The following is a 13,417-nucleotide window of genomic DNA, read 5'->3' as shown; positions in this document are numbered from 1 at the left end:
ATTTGTTAAAAGCCAAACCAGATAGGTAAGCTAAACAAAATGCAAACCAGAAGAAAATTTATCAACAGGCCTGTCAGAATTTACAGTATTTGTGTTCAGTTATGTTTTGCTCTGATTTATTTCTTACCTACATCCCCCTCATTTTCTGCCTCCAGCATGCCACAAAGAGTCCATGATTTTTACTAAACGGCATTTGTTCCAGAAAGTTTCCTGATAGTTTTTTGGGTACGAGGCAGCAGAATGAAATGTGGATTGGCAAAGGGCTGAGGAAGGAAGTATAGCACGATTACCTCCAATGGGACTCACGAGGACTCCTGGCACCCTGCCTGCTCCTCCTTCCCTGCAACGTGCTCTGCAATAAGCACAGGGTAATGCTGCCACTGAGCCCACAAGGACTTGAACACAGCACATGGATGCTGGGGCAATATGAAAGTTGGAAGGGGGAGAAAACAGCAGTTCTATTTTGGATTTTTTTTTCCTTGGGGAAAAAAAAGAAAAAAAATTAAAGAAAAAGCTGGCAGCTTTAACACAGCTATTCTGAGCCCAGGTCTATCCTTTCCTATGTCAGCCTTAATCTGTTAGATGTCTCTTTCATAAACTAGCAGAGTGAAGAGACACAACTTCAGTTGTATGTGAGCCACCTTCAATAGTGAAGCAACTTAGTTAAATGGAACCAGAGCTCAGTAGACATGTGTAGTTTACCTGGCTTCTCTAAGATGAGCTGTATGTCTGCAGGGACCAAAGGGCCTGCACCATGGGAGTTGTTTCTGATAACTGAGTCAAAGTATTCCAGTTTCACTCTACACAGCACAGAAGCTTGCTGTGCAGGGGAGACATGGAATGAATGATTTTGGGAGTACTACTGTTTGTAGCAACTGTTCACATTCAGTTTTAGAACATGTGAATATGATTTCTTATTCATGTGGTAGCTAGCTTTCCATGGTTGCCAAGGTTTGGAGTTTTAAATAATTACTGTTACTGTAGCATGCCAATATTTTTTGCTCTCCACATTGCTGCAATTTATCCATCAGCCATGCTTATGACCAGACTAGAAGCACAACTCCCCACTTCTAAAAAAATGGCGTTCTCCTTTCTAATGCCTTTTCAAGGAAGAATACTTTGGAAAGGCACAAGAAACAGGGCTCATGAGATCTATTAGTAGATATTAACAGTGTATCTAGTAAATTTCTAAACATAAGCTTCATATAATTAAAGAAACTAAATATTTAAATGAATAAAAAATCCAACAAGCACAGATTGAATCTGGCACTGAATCTCTACTTGGTACTGGTGAGGCTGCACCTCAAGCATCTTCATTGCTGGGCCCCTTGTTACAAGAAAGCCACTGGGATCCTGATGTGTGTCCAGAGAAGGGCAACAGAGCTAAGACAGTCTGGAGCAGAGGTGTTAAGCGAGGCAGCCAAGGAAGCTGGAATTGTTCAGTCTGGAGAAGATGAGCCTCAGACCTTGTTGCTTTCTCTGACAGCCTGAAAGGAAGTTTTAATAAGGTGGGGGCTGGCCTCTTCTCGCAGATAGCAGCGATAGGATGAGAGGGAACAGCCTCAAGTTGAGCCAGGGGAGGTTCAGGTTGGATATTAGGAAAAACTTCTCAGAAAGAGTGGCTGGCACATGTTGCCCAGGCAGGTGATGGCATCACTGTCCTTGGAATTTGTAAAGAAAAGTGTAGATGTGGCAGTGAGTGAAATGGTCTAGGGTGGTCACAAATACAGGTTGATGGTTAGGCTAGATGAACTTAGCCTTAGAGTACTCTAGTTAGTATTCCACACTTTACAGTGTTTCCTACGTTCCTTGTTTGGACAAAACTTCATCTTTTGGAATGACCCTTCCTAATTCTACTACCTTCCTTTCCTTTGCCAAGCAGGCACGCTGGCACCCTTTCACCCTTCCTTGAGTCTTTCTCAGAGGACAGGGGATGCTGTGCTGATGTGTAGCCATCCCAGTAGGAACATGTTCTTTCTCCCTGGAAGGATTCAGTTATTTTAGTGGCCTGTTTTAGCTTCTATTTAGTAGGCTTCCTCGTTTTCAGAGTTGTTCTTTTTGAAGTTAAGCATGATTGTGGAGGACTTTTTGGCCTTTCTTGATCCTGTGGGGGAGCTGAATTGAAGTACATTGCAGTCACTGTCACAGAGCAGTGATTCCATTGTGGGATTTTGAACCAGATCCTGCACATCACTCAATGCACAAACAAGCTGTCACTCAGGGCTGGTTGTTTGGGGAACTGATCTCAGCCCCTTCTGCTGTGCTGCTCCGTTGTTCATTCTGCTCAGCTGTAGATGTGTGGCTCTGTCGGAGAATCCGTGAATGGTTCTGTCAGAAATGGTACCAAGGGAACCAATTTGTTTCCTTTAAGAGATTAGGTGTTTAATGGATTTGGTGGAGAAGCAAGGTTGCAGAAAAATCTAGTACTCATGTAAACGTTTGTTAAGCGAACATCTTAGCAGATACTTTTTGCTGTGGAATTAAAAGCCTGACCACACTACAAATGGAAACCCCCAGACCTGAGCACAGGCACATGCAGCATCAGCCTAAATTTGTCACGATGGGGAATAAATATTTTGTCTATGAAAGCGCAGTAAGCACCCTTGATCTAGCAGAGGAAACACAGACAACACACCTTCCCTGAAACCCAGAAACATTAATCACAAATCAACCTGAAAACAAAATAAAGTTAGCCCTTAAGCACAGAAGTGCCCTCAGGCAGAATTTTTCTCCCTTTAACCTCTCATGAAAGACAGAACTATGAAGTTTACTAAACACTGCCAAATCTGTCCACAATTTGCGTGGCAGGTTCTCAGGCCTGGACAAGGAGAGCAACGATTAATATGGTGATAAACTGATGAGCTTTGGAACAGCAGAAGTCCTTAAGAAACAAAGGTGTGCAATTGGTCCTGCTGGTATGTGCAGGTTTGAAGATCTCTGCATACCATTTTGCTGTACTCCTTTGAGAGCCAAAGAACTTTTGAAGAGATGCTTCTTGCTTTACAACACAGTTATTCACTTATGTCTGCCTGCCCCTGAGAGTGCCTTGGGAAGTGGTTGAACTGAGGGTTTCCCTACAAACCTTGCATCCTTATAGCCTTTTATCCGGTACTTATAACTGTGCTGTTCCATGTCTTCTGCACCGTGTGAGACAGAGCACCGTCTGTCTACTGCATGGGGCTGCAACAAAATGTTACCGTGTTCATTCTCTTTAAATTAAGAGCTTGAGTGTTTCTACGAGCAAAAACATTTTGTTAAAATACAGCATTTGGTGCACCTACCCGAAGATGCTGATTTACTGAAAAACTTCCTGCAGTGGGATTCATGCATGTGACATGCTGACAATTGTGAATTTCTTTTAAAATCAGTTTCTGTCTGTCATACCTATGTAGTTACAAAATAACAAAGGGATAATAAAGCTCAATTGTATATTCACAGTTTGAGATTTCTATTGACAGATCTTCACACTGAATGCTTCTGCAAGAAAGTGTGATTATGTAGCACTCTGTTAAAAGAGCTGAAAACCTCTCCTTTGTTACGACTCTCTTACACACCATTTCTATCATTTGCAATCTTTTAAGGGATGTGTCAAAGTTGACAGGCCCAAATTTGGCCTCCTCTCACCAAATTAGATTTGTAGATTTGGAATATCTTCCAGGTAGAAAAAAAAAATTCCCAGCAGCTGGCCTCTCCAAAACAAGGGCTAACTTCTTTGGCTTACTCCAGGTCAGACAATAAGCCAGCCGGCTATCTACCCTCTTGTCCTACAAAACGCATGCCTCAGCTCACGTGCTACACCTTCCTTCACCTTATAACCCACACTTTAAGTTGGTATCGGGCTGAAAATCACTTATTCATTTGCCAATGAATTAGTTCAGCTTGTTGCATTTAGCCTTCCAATACGCTGCGGAGAGCTTTATCATATCATGACTGTGAGAGTGCTCTACCAAAGCTTTATACAAAACTTCTGTGTTCTCTTGTGTCATGCTTCATGTTACATGGGATTAACAATAGCAGCTGGTTTAATTTACTGGATTGGTCTCTAATCTGAAAATAGGGATAATAACATTTCCCAAAAGAATAAGAATTTTTGTGACCTGAAATTAACCTGTAAGCTACCTTTTAAAAGCTGCATTGCTCACCTTATTCTTGTGCTCATGGCACATTCCAGTAGAAATCCATAGAGGACTCATTTGAACATATATGCCTAGAGTAGGCCATCAGTTAATCACTGCAATTTATCTAGACATATTTGTCTGTTTACAAAATATTAACATTTTGATCCATGCATCCTGAGATGAAACTAGGCTTTCTAAAGGCACAAGTAGCATCTTAAAGGCTGGGCTATTAAGCATTGCATTGGGAAAGGAGAGTCAGTATTTCTGACTTTCCTAGGCCTGACTTTAAGTGCAAAAGTCTACAGTGAGTCCAAATAATTTTAGATTGTAACAAATACAGCCAGCACGTACCTACGATGTCTGAGGAATTAAGTCTTCAATCAAAAGCAGGTTGTGGGTTGTTTGTAGGTTTGTGTGGATCCTGAATAAGCGGTCACTGTTGAGAACTCCTTTTTGTATAGACAGTGCAATATTTATAATTTATCATGGGTGAGAGGTTTCACTCTCTGCAAGACAACGGTTCCTGAACTTTTAGTAACTCTTATTTAGATCAACACTAGGTACATTTCACAGTCCTTAGCTCTCGTACCTCCATGAAAAGTAACATATGCTTTTTCAATCAATTGCTTCCTTTATGACTATAAAATGACAGAAAGCCTTTCCCTCAGTCACACAGGAATTTCACTAATTCCAGCCTTCTTAGCGATCACGTGATGAACCACAAAAAGATGCACTTTAAGTTTCTCAATAGACAAACAGCATACTGCATGTAGTCTTCATTAATATCCCATATGTCACCAATTACGCAAGAATCATTAAGCAGTGAGCGAATACATCCACAGTTGCAACTCTCATTTGCCAATATCGTGCAATTAGAGTGTGTATGGAAAGCAAAACAATGACCTGATGCTGCAGCACAGCACATAGGTGGAGATGTGTATGCTCAGGATGAGTCTGGACCCCTTCCTTACGTTGTCACTGCATTGTTGGGGTGGACTGCTGTCCGCCAAAGTCAAACAGCGGGGACTGGTTTGCAGCTCTGGGTTAGGATGAAGTAGATGGCTTGTCATCCAGTGGGAACCCACCCCAGACCTCCACACTTCTCAGTGAGGGGCTATCTGCACAAGCTGAAGGAGGATGTCGTGTGAGATGCAAAGAGATCCGTGTGACTTAGGCACAGGTATTGAATTTATTTGTGAATCCCACAGTGAGGCGAGAAAAAGCGCGTAACAAACTGTCACTGAAAGTGCAGTTTAAGTCCCTAATTGTGATCGAGAGTCCACGTGTCTAGCTGTCAGGTACCCCGGCCGGCCCTAATGAGCCCGGCTGGCTCTAACGAGGCAACGACTGTCAGGTGCCGCGGGGCCGCGGCCGCCCGTGCCCAGCTGCGCCTCGTTCGGAACCCGGGGTGAATCCGCCCCCGACGCCTCTTAAGCTCCGTCGGAGGCCGCTGGGAGCTATCAGAAGGCTCCTGGGATTCGTTGCCTGCGGGAGCTGGAGCGGGATCTGCCGCGTTGTCCGGTCTTTGCGCCGCTGGGGCTGAAAAGCGCCGCGAGAGGTTGCTTTTAAAACTAGCGCTTCAGATTCTTTGTGGCGGTCTCTGTTTGTTGTGTTCTTTTGTTTCAGGCTGCGATGAGATGTATCCCTGTGAAGATCAGCCCCGACCGGTGAGGCGTTCAGGTAACCACGGGACCGTAGGGGCGGCCGCCGGGCTCTCCCGTCGCTCCGTTCGGGGACCGGCGCGGGGCTTCCGTCGGGCTTTCCCGGCTTCTCGGAGCCGGTATCGCATCGCCGCCCGGCCGCCGTCGCGTTTTCGGAGGCGGCTGATGCTTGGCTCCCCGAGTCCTAGCGCAGTTCCGGGGTGCCGTCAGCCCTTCTGTGGCTTTTTAGCGGGGGCTTCAGCTCCTCCCGGTCTCATCGGTAGGAGCGAGTGGGGTGAGACCCTATTCCTCCAGCCTTGGTGCTGCTGGGAGTAAGAAATAACACAAATGGCTGCTGAAACACATTTTCTACTTTTTTTTCAGGCTGAGCGAAAGCTGCAGCGGAACCTCTCATCTTCCCGAGCTGGTGAAACGGCGGAGGCGGTGAGCGAGTGGGAGTCGCGAAGTAAGTTCTCTTTTTGTGGGGCTCACGTAGGGCTGCCTCTCGGCCGCTTCGGTTTTTTCGGGGTCGGCAGGACGCCGCCGCTGGGCTCCCACGTAGAAATAAATACCTGAGCCAACGGATTGTGGCTCGGGATTTATACACCATCTATTAAAGAGGTAACACAGTGATATAATGATCCTAGAACAGGCCTCGAGGTCCCGTTGGGACAAATAGGGAAGGGAAATGTTCTCGGTGGAGATGGCAGGTTTGTTTATTTATTTTGCAACTCCGTAGAAAATGGGGGGGTACTGATATGTTAGTATTAACTGCTACCTTTTTCAGGGTGGCCAGAGGCATTCACTTGCAGCACTATAATGAGGCATGGGAGGTAACGCAAGTGTTGATGCAAGAAATCACTCCAAGATTTGGTGTTCCTGCCACGATCTCTTCAGATTGGGGTCCTCATTTTGTTGCTAAAGTGGTATCAACAGGTCAGTACCCTATTGGGAATCAATTGGCAATTGCATACACCTTATAGGCCACATTCAAGTGGCCAGGTGGAAAAGATGAACCACTTGATTAAGCTGCAAATCGTTAAGGTAGGACAAGAGGTGAGTATACTGTGGCCCCGGGCTGTAGCCTGTCTAAGAATTAGAATAAAACCCAGAGTAAAAGAAGCGCTAAGCCCCTTTGAAGCTTGTTTTGGAATACCTCATTCTTCACAAAAGGGGATTTCAGACCAAGTAGGAGGGGTGTTAACACCATAAGTCGTTAGCCTCCAGAGACAGTTAAGGGGGATTGAGAAGAGGGTCCTGGGAACTGCAGCCGGGAGCCTAGATGGATCTATACACAACGTTGTATCAGAAGGTTATGTTTGTGTCAAAATCCTCTCATTTTAGCGCTACTGGAGCCTGAGTGGTAAGGATGGCTCCTGGTTTTACTGACATTCCATGCTGCAATGATGGTGAAAAAGAGCAGCTGTCCACTACATGTGAGTTTAGATGTCTCAACCCTGGTGGACTATGAAGACTGGACCATTGAAGGAATGACTGAGAGGCAATACATTTAGGATATGTTTCATAGCTTGCATGTATTATATAAAACTTGCTTTAGCCTGGCATGAAAGCACTCAATTCAGTTTCACTGAAGGAGTAGTGGCTAGCCTGAATCTCACTTACTGTTTGATCTGTACAGTCTACAGCCTCTCCAAGAGATGGAAGAATGGAACTCCTGCAGTATGGAGTCCCCTCCACTACTTAGACTCTGTGGGGTGGAGCAGGAGGTAGGTATAGGTGTGCAGGTAAAACTGGGACAGTAAGGGGGTGTGGAAATAAGGACCTAAATACATCATACAATTCTGGCTGGGCCTCAGTGTCACAATATGTAATAGGAATGGTAGCACGGGCATGCTAACAGACACAGAATTTTCTTTAGCCTTGAGTTGGAGTCCAGCTCTGTGATTTCGAGGCCCTAGGACTAGTGCTCCAACTGTTGATCTAAAACTGGGTTTTGTAAGGGATGAGAAAAATGTCGTATGGGTCTGGATGGCAGCAGCTCTGAGGTGATGGTCAAATAAGGAAGACCTTTCCTAAGAAGTGAAGGAGGATATCTAGTGCCCTACACTTCATTCTTCCCTGGAACAGCTGTTTCTCCAGGAATACTGACAACCCTTTTGGAAAGGGTAAAGCAGGGAAACCCCCTGTCTAAAAGACAGGCCCTATAGGTTCTGTAGTTTCATTAGATGGTTTACTCCTATGCTAGGAGTAAGTGAATTAAATAAACCAATTATCAACATATTCTCTATGTGAGAGAATATGGTGAATGCTCCACTATGGATGCTATACTGGGATTGCAGAAGGAGGCATCCTCTTAGTCAAGTGGCATTATGGGGTAGAATTGCTCTTGATCCCTAGATTGCTGAGGAATGGGGGGTGTGTGTGCTATAATTAAGGCAGCTGTGTATGTTGACAAGACTCAATTGAAACAGATTTGCATAAACTGTGGGAAGAAGTTAAGGTGAGTTACTTGGGATGAAATTAGGATTTGCAGAACTGTGGAATGAATTAAGCAGTTTGTTTCAGAGCTTTGGCTGAAGTGACTCCTGCAGCTTGTGTATTCTTAGTTTTTATTGCTTTATGTGTCTGTAGTTTTTTTTTTGGTTTTTTTTCAGGTCACTGGGAATAAGAAGCAATGTGAAGGGCTGCTGAAACATCTTTTCCTATTGCAGGCTGAGCGGAGGCTGCAGCAGAGCTTGTCATCCAGAACCAGCGAGGTGGTGAGTGTTTGAGTGTCACTAGGTGTGTTCTGTTTTCTTGGGGCTTGTTTAGGTCTGCTGCTGAGCTGCCTGAGAAGGGTTTTGTGGGTGCTTCAGCCCCTTCAACTTCCAGTGGTGGAGGTGAGTGGGATGCGACAGGTTTGTTTTTTGCCTTTCTCCTTCACCCTGTTTTATTTTTTAAACTTCAGGAGTGTGATCTTGTTTCCATTTTGGAGATGTGGTGGATCAGCTTGCAAGACTGCAATGGTGTTGTGGATTGCATGTGCCTTAATGGACAGGTCAAGTGGTGGAGTTGCTCTTCTGCTGAGAGACCTGAAATGTATTGAACCTCACCTTCTTCCTCAGCAAGGTGACATCTGTGATTGACTTTGTGAGGAGAAATTTTTATGCAGCAGTCACAGTGAACTCTGCAGGGTGAGTGTGACATTAGAGCATTTAGGGGTGAGGATCTGCTTGAGTATGGGAGTGGTTTAATTGGTGGTGGGATGAAGGAGGTGAGTGATGGGGCTCTTCCTGCAGGTTTAGGGCTGGAATGTGGATCCCGGTGATGAGAGAGAGTGTGCTTTTGTTCCTGATCTGTTTTTTTTTTTTTCGTGTGTGTGTGAGGGTTTATCTTGAGTTCAGCTCTCAAGTTGTGTGGCAGGTCTGCTCCTGGAGGAATGGAGTTACCTGAATGAGAAGTGAGAATTGTGGCCTTCAGGACTCTGGCAGTTTTTCTTCTAATGGGGTGGTTTGTTTTGGTGAGGTTGGTACTGCAAATTTTTTTGTCCTGAGGTGGTGTGTAGTCTTTCAGGTTGAGCACTGCTAAGTTTTGTGTTTTGTTTTCTTTTTTTTTTTTTTTTTTTAGGGGTTTGGATGTTGACCTTAAGATTTTTCTATGCTAAGTTTTTTTGTTTTTAGAGGTTTGGTGATTGTTGTGTAGTGTTTGATGTTTTTCAGTGCTAAGTGAAGTGTTTTGGTTTTTTTGTTTGAAGGTTTGAATATTGTTGCTTGTGAGGTTTTTTCAATGGTAAGTGGCTTTTTTTTTTTTTTAAGAGGTTTGGTGGGTGTTTAGTGTTTGAGGTTTTTTTTGTTGCTAAGGTTTTGTTTTTGTTTTTTTTTAAAGGTTTGGTGATTGCCTTTTGGTTTTCACTAAGGTTTTTTTTTTTTTTTTTTTTTTTAGGGGTTTGGTGATTGTCTGTTTTGTCTGGGGGGGTGGGGGGGAAAGCATGGCTCACACTTAGTGTGGTCTGTGCTTTTATCCCTTTATAATGGGGCTCTTGGCTTGGATTTGCACTATCTCTAAAAGGATTATATTTTTTTTAGGTGGGAGGGTGGGTGCAGCTCAGTTTGTTTTTTGTTTTTTTTTCCCCCTCTGGCAGCCCTGGGAAGGGCTGAGGGGGGCCTGACTGGCCGTGGGGGCCCCTCCTGATCATTGGGGCCCCCTGAGTGGAGGTGTGTGAGGGGGCCTCGCTTGGCCACTTGGGGCCCCCTCTGAGTTGGGGGGGGGGGGGGGGGGGGGGCAGGGAAGAGATCTCCCTGGTGTAGGGTCTCTCCCTTAGGTCCTGCAGTGCCTCCTGTGTGGTGACGGCTGCTTTGTGATTGAGCTCCTTGGTTCTGAAGGTAGGAGATAACTGGGTTCTGTGTCCTGAAGGAGAAAACAACAGCTTACTTCAAGCCTCAGAAAAAGCCTGTTTGAAGCTCTTGACATGAGAGGATGCTTATTCAGTACAGTAATAAAAAGGGCTTGGGTAAGTGTCCGGAATTGAAATGTGCCTGTCTTTGTATATGTCCTATGTATGCTATGGGTGGTTTACAAAAGTAACTAGCTAAATAGATGGAGAAAGGAAAGTAGCTGCTCTTTTTTCTGCTATCTCCTCTTAGGGGTAGTAATCATTCTAACAGGAAAATAAAAAGTGGAAATACTTGCAAAAGCTCCTTTTGTGAGAGCTCTCAAAGGCGACTATATTTTTATATAAATGAATGTGGAAAGCTCTGCATCATTAAGGTTTTATTCAGTATTTAAAATCATGTCTCCTCTAAGATGTGCCCAATTGAATCACTGGGCACACAACTTAGACACTTAAATGTCTACATTAAAACAGTGAGAAGCTAGGTCTTGCTCTTTGAGAAGTTTATCAGTTTAGTTTTGCTTAAGCAAGAATATAGGAGATCTTTTAGATACAATTTTGTTTTCGCTTCAATTTATGCCCCCAAAGCACTGGAAACTTGACTTGCTTCTGCAGGGTGGGAAGTGGGTGATATGTCTCCTTGTAGAACTATTGGCTCGTATAGGCTTTTTTGAAAAGACTTTTTCTACTGCAGGTGTGAATGCTCTGCATCGTGCACAGGTACTGTGCCTATGAATATCTATTCTACAATGGAATGTGTAGACTCATCAACTCCAGTTTTAGTGACGAAGTGGATACCTGCCTTTGTCTGACTTAAAACACTGTAAATCTGTAGTTACCACCAAAAGGATATGCTGCTTGTTCCTGTGCTCGGGCCCTTGATCCCTTGCTGCTGATGTGATGTATCTTGGTGAATGCAAAAAGGGAGGAAAATCCCTTTGGCAGTTGGCTGTTTGTCACTACATGCACTGTGAAAGAAAAAGACATTTGAATCAATAAAACATATTTTTCCAAGTTTTCTACTGTAAAAGTGTGGTGTGTTGTTTCTGCTTTCCTTTATTAAGATGGGCTCACAGAGAAAGTTATAGGTGACCTGAGCTAGTGCTTCTTAGCAGTGCTCTTTATGTCACATATTTGTTGGATCCTGTAGCTCTCTGTCCCAAACTGAGTTGGAACACAAATCGAAAAGCATAAACTATTTTTGTCAATGTCTTCAGCTGGGGTTCTGCCTCTGTTAAATATTTGTGTGTAGTTTATTGTCTTTCTATGTAGGAGTCTGCAATTAATTAACTAAAAGTGAAGCTATTAAAGGATATAATTCTGCTGCCATAAATGGTGCAATAAATAAATTATAGATAAACACTAAACTCATTATTGTATATATTAAAAAAGTTAATACTAAATAAGTTGAAATAATCTCTAATTTATGATCTATAATTCAACTTTAAAATGTAACATGTAGACAGTGCTGGATGGGAAAAGGAGTTTGAGTTAGTCAAGTTAGAGCTACTTTCCCAATCATTTGACTTTAACAATTTTAGAGAGTTATTGGGTTATTTTACTCACGTGTTCCACATGATGGTGGCAGGTGCCTGATGTGTTGCTCCTCCTGGTAAATGGAATGGAGGCTTCTTTTCTACAGGAGTGTCTACAGAGAGAAAAGGAAAAGTACATGAAGACACTAATATATTAACTCAGTGATTTTTTTTTTTGTTTGTTTGGTTTGCATGATGACGCAGCATCCCATGTCAGGAGGGACCCTCACCCCCTAGCTCTGAATGTTGAATGTTTCCTGAGCCCTTTATTTCTCTTCTGTTTTAGACTGTACCTCGCAGAACTCCATGCAGTGCTCAGTGTGAGACCACGATGCTGTGGAGTGGGACAGTCCCTTCCTTTTCTTGGCTAGTAGCACTGGACCTGATGTGTCCCCAGAGGGGGATATGGTTGGCCCCACTTGATGGCTGGTGCATGCTGCTGCCTCCAGTTTAACTCACTGTTGACTGTGATTGCTTTCTGCAGGGCAGCTCTCTGGTCTCATCCCTGTCTGTGTTATATAGCTGGTGTAGGCTGCTCCCAGGTGCTTGCTCTTACTGAACTTGACACTGTCAGTGATTGAACAGCCTGCTACTGCTCCTCCAGATTTATTGTAATCAGTAAACTTACTGAATATACAGTTGACTCCTGTGCTGTGATAACTTATAGAAATAATAAAGAGAACTGCCTTTGGTAAGAAGCAACTGGACTCTGACTCCTGTCTGTCTTCCAGCCTCTCATGATCTCATATATTCTAAAATATATTCTCAAATATATTCTATATATTTGGTATGGGATGGAGTCACGTCTTAACTGTTGGCTGTTTTTTGTTGTTTTGTTTTTTAACAGTTACAATTAGGGAGGTCTCTGTTCTGACATGGGATGTGGTTTCCAGGTCACCTTACCTTTTTGAAGAGATAACACATACTTGGAACTAAATCACAAGTGGCTACATCTCCCTTGTGTAACACAGGTGTTCTCTCTAACAGTAGGATGGATCAGAGAAGTGTTAAACTTGACCAAATCTTTAAAAAACAGAAGATACAGCAATTAGTGAATTAGGACCTAATAGACAGTTGAATTTAATAGATTCATCTCTCTAATAGAGGAATGAAATAAATAAGATCTGTCTTAAATTAGTAATAAATTCATAGCTATGAGTGAAGACTTTTCTCCCACTCAAAGTTGGATGTTTCTAACTGCTACACTCCAAGTCATTTTACAGTTCACATTTTTGGCACAGTAACATAATTAGTGTGTATCCTACCATTATTATCCAGAATGGCTGCACAAGAAGTATGGTCTGCAGCTATAAAGCCTAACACTGCTTAAAAAAAACCCTCTAATGGTTTGACATGTATTTCCTGGATGCCTGTGTTCAGAAGAGAGCTTCCAACACACACACTGGTCCCTGTAAGACCTTTCATTGCAAATGCCAGTACAAGCTCCCATCACCCTTACTTTAGTCAGAGGCCCGGCTGTATGAGTGCATTCCTCCATTAGTGAAGAGAAAAAAGGTTTTGCTTCCATTTTTTTTAACTTTTTATGACAGCTCAGAAACACAAGCCCTGATCCAAACTTCACCTAAGCTTGTCAGCAACAAACAGCGTTCAACAGTGAGCAATTTCAATACTCTGACCTTTGTTCTGTCATTGCTTATATAAAGCATCTATCCCTTGTCACATGGCATGTGAGGGAGCTCCACTCTTTTTCAGTTTCTATGCTCACACATGTTAACAACATCCAGAGTCCATCAACTCAGGTCAACAAGCTGAGAAGATAAATTCCTCCCCCCT

The 13,417-nt window shown here is 43.4% G+C and overlaps 1 long non-coding RNA gene across 1 annotated transcript; it reads left to right on the top strand.

The window, feature by feature from the left end:
* The first annotated feature begins 4,467 nt into the window (after positions 1-4,467).
* Positions 4,468-6,688, top strand: LOC107316648. The gene is made up of 3 exons (XR_001556489.2): positions 4,468-5,798; positions 6,143-6,224; positions 6,546-6,688. It is a non-coding gene; the product is annotated as an uncharacterized LOC107316648 (long non-coding RNA).
* Positions 6,689-13,417: the final 6,729 nt, after the last annotated feature.

Source organism: Coturnix japonica, chromosome 7 (assembly GCF_001577835.2).
Source record: "Coturnix japonica isolate 7356 chromosome 7, Coturnix japonica 2.1, whole genome shotgun sequence".
NCBI classification, from domain to species: domain Eukaryota; kingdom Metazoa; phylum Chordata; class Aves; order Galliformes; family Phasianidae; genus Coturnix; species Coturnix japonica.
The sequence above is the reverse complement of the archived record's forward strand: the minus strand, read 5'-3'. Positions and strand labels throughout refer to the sequence as shown.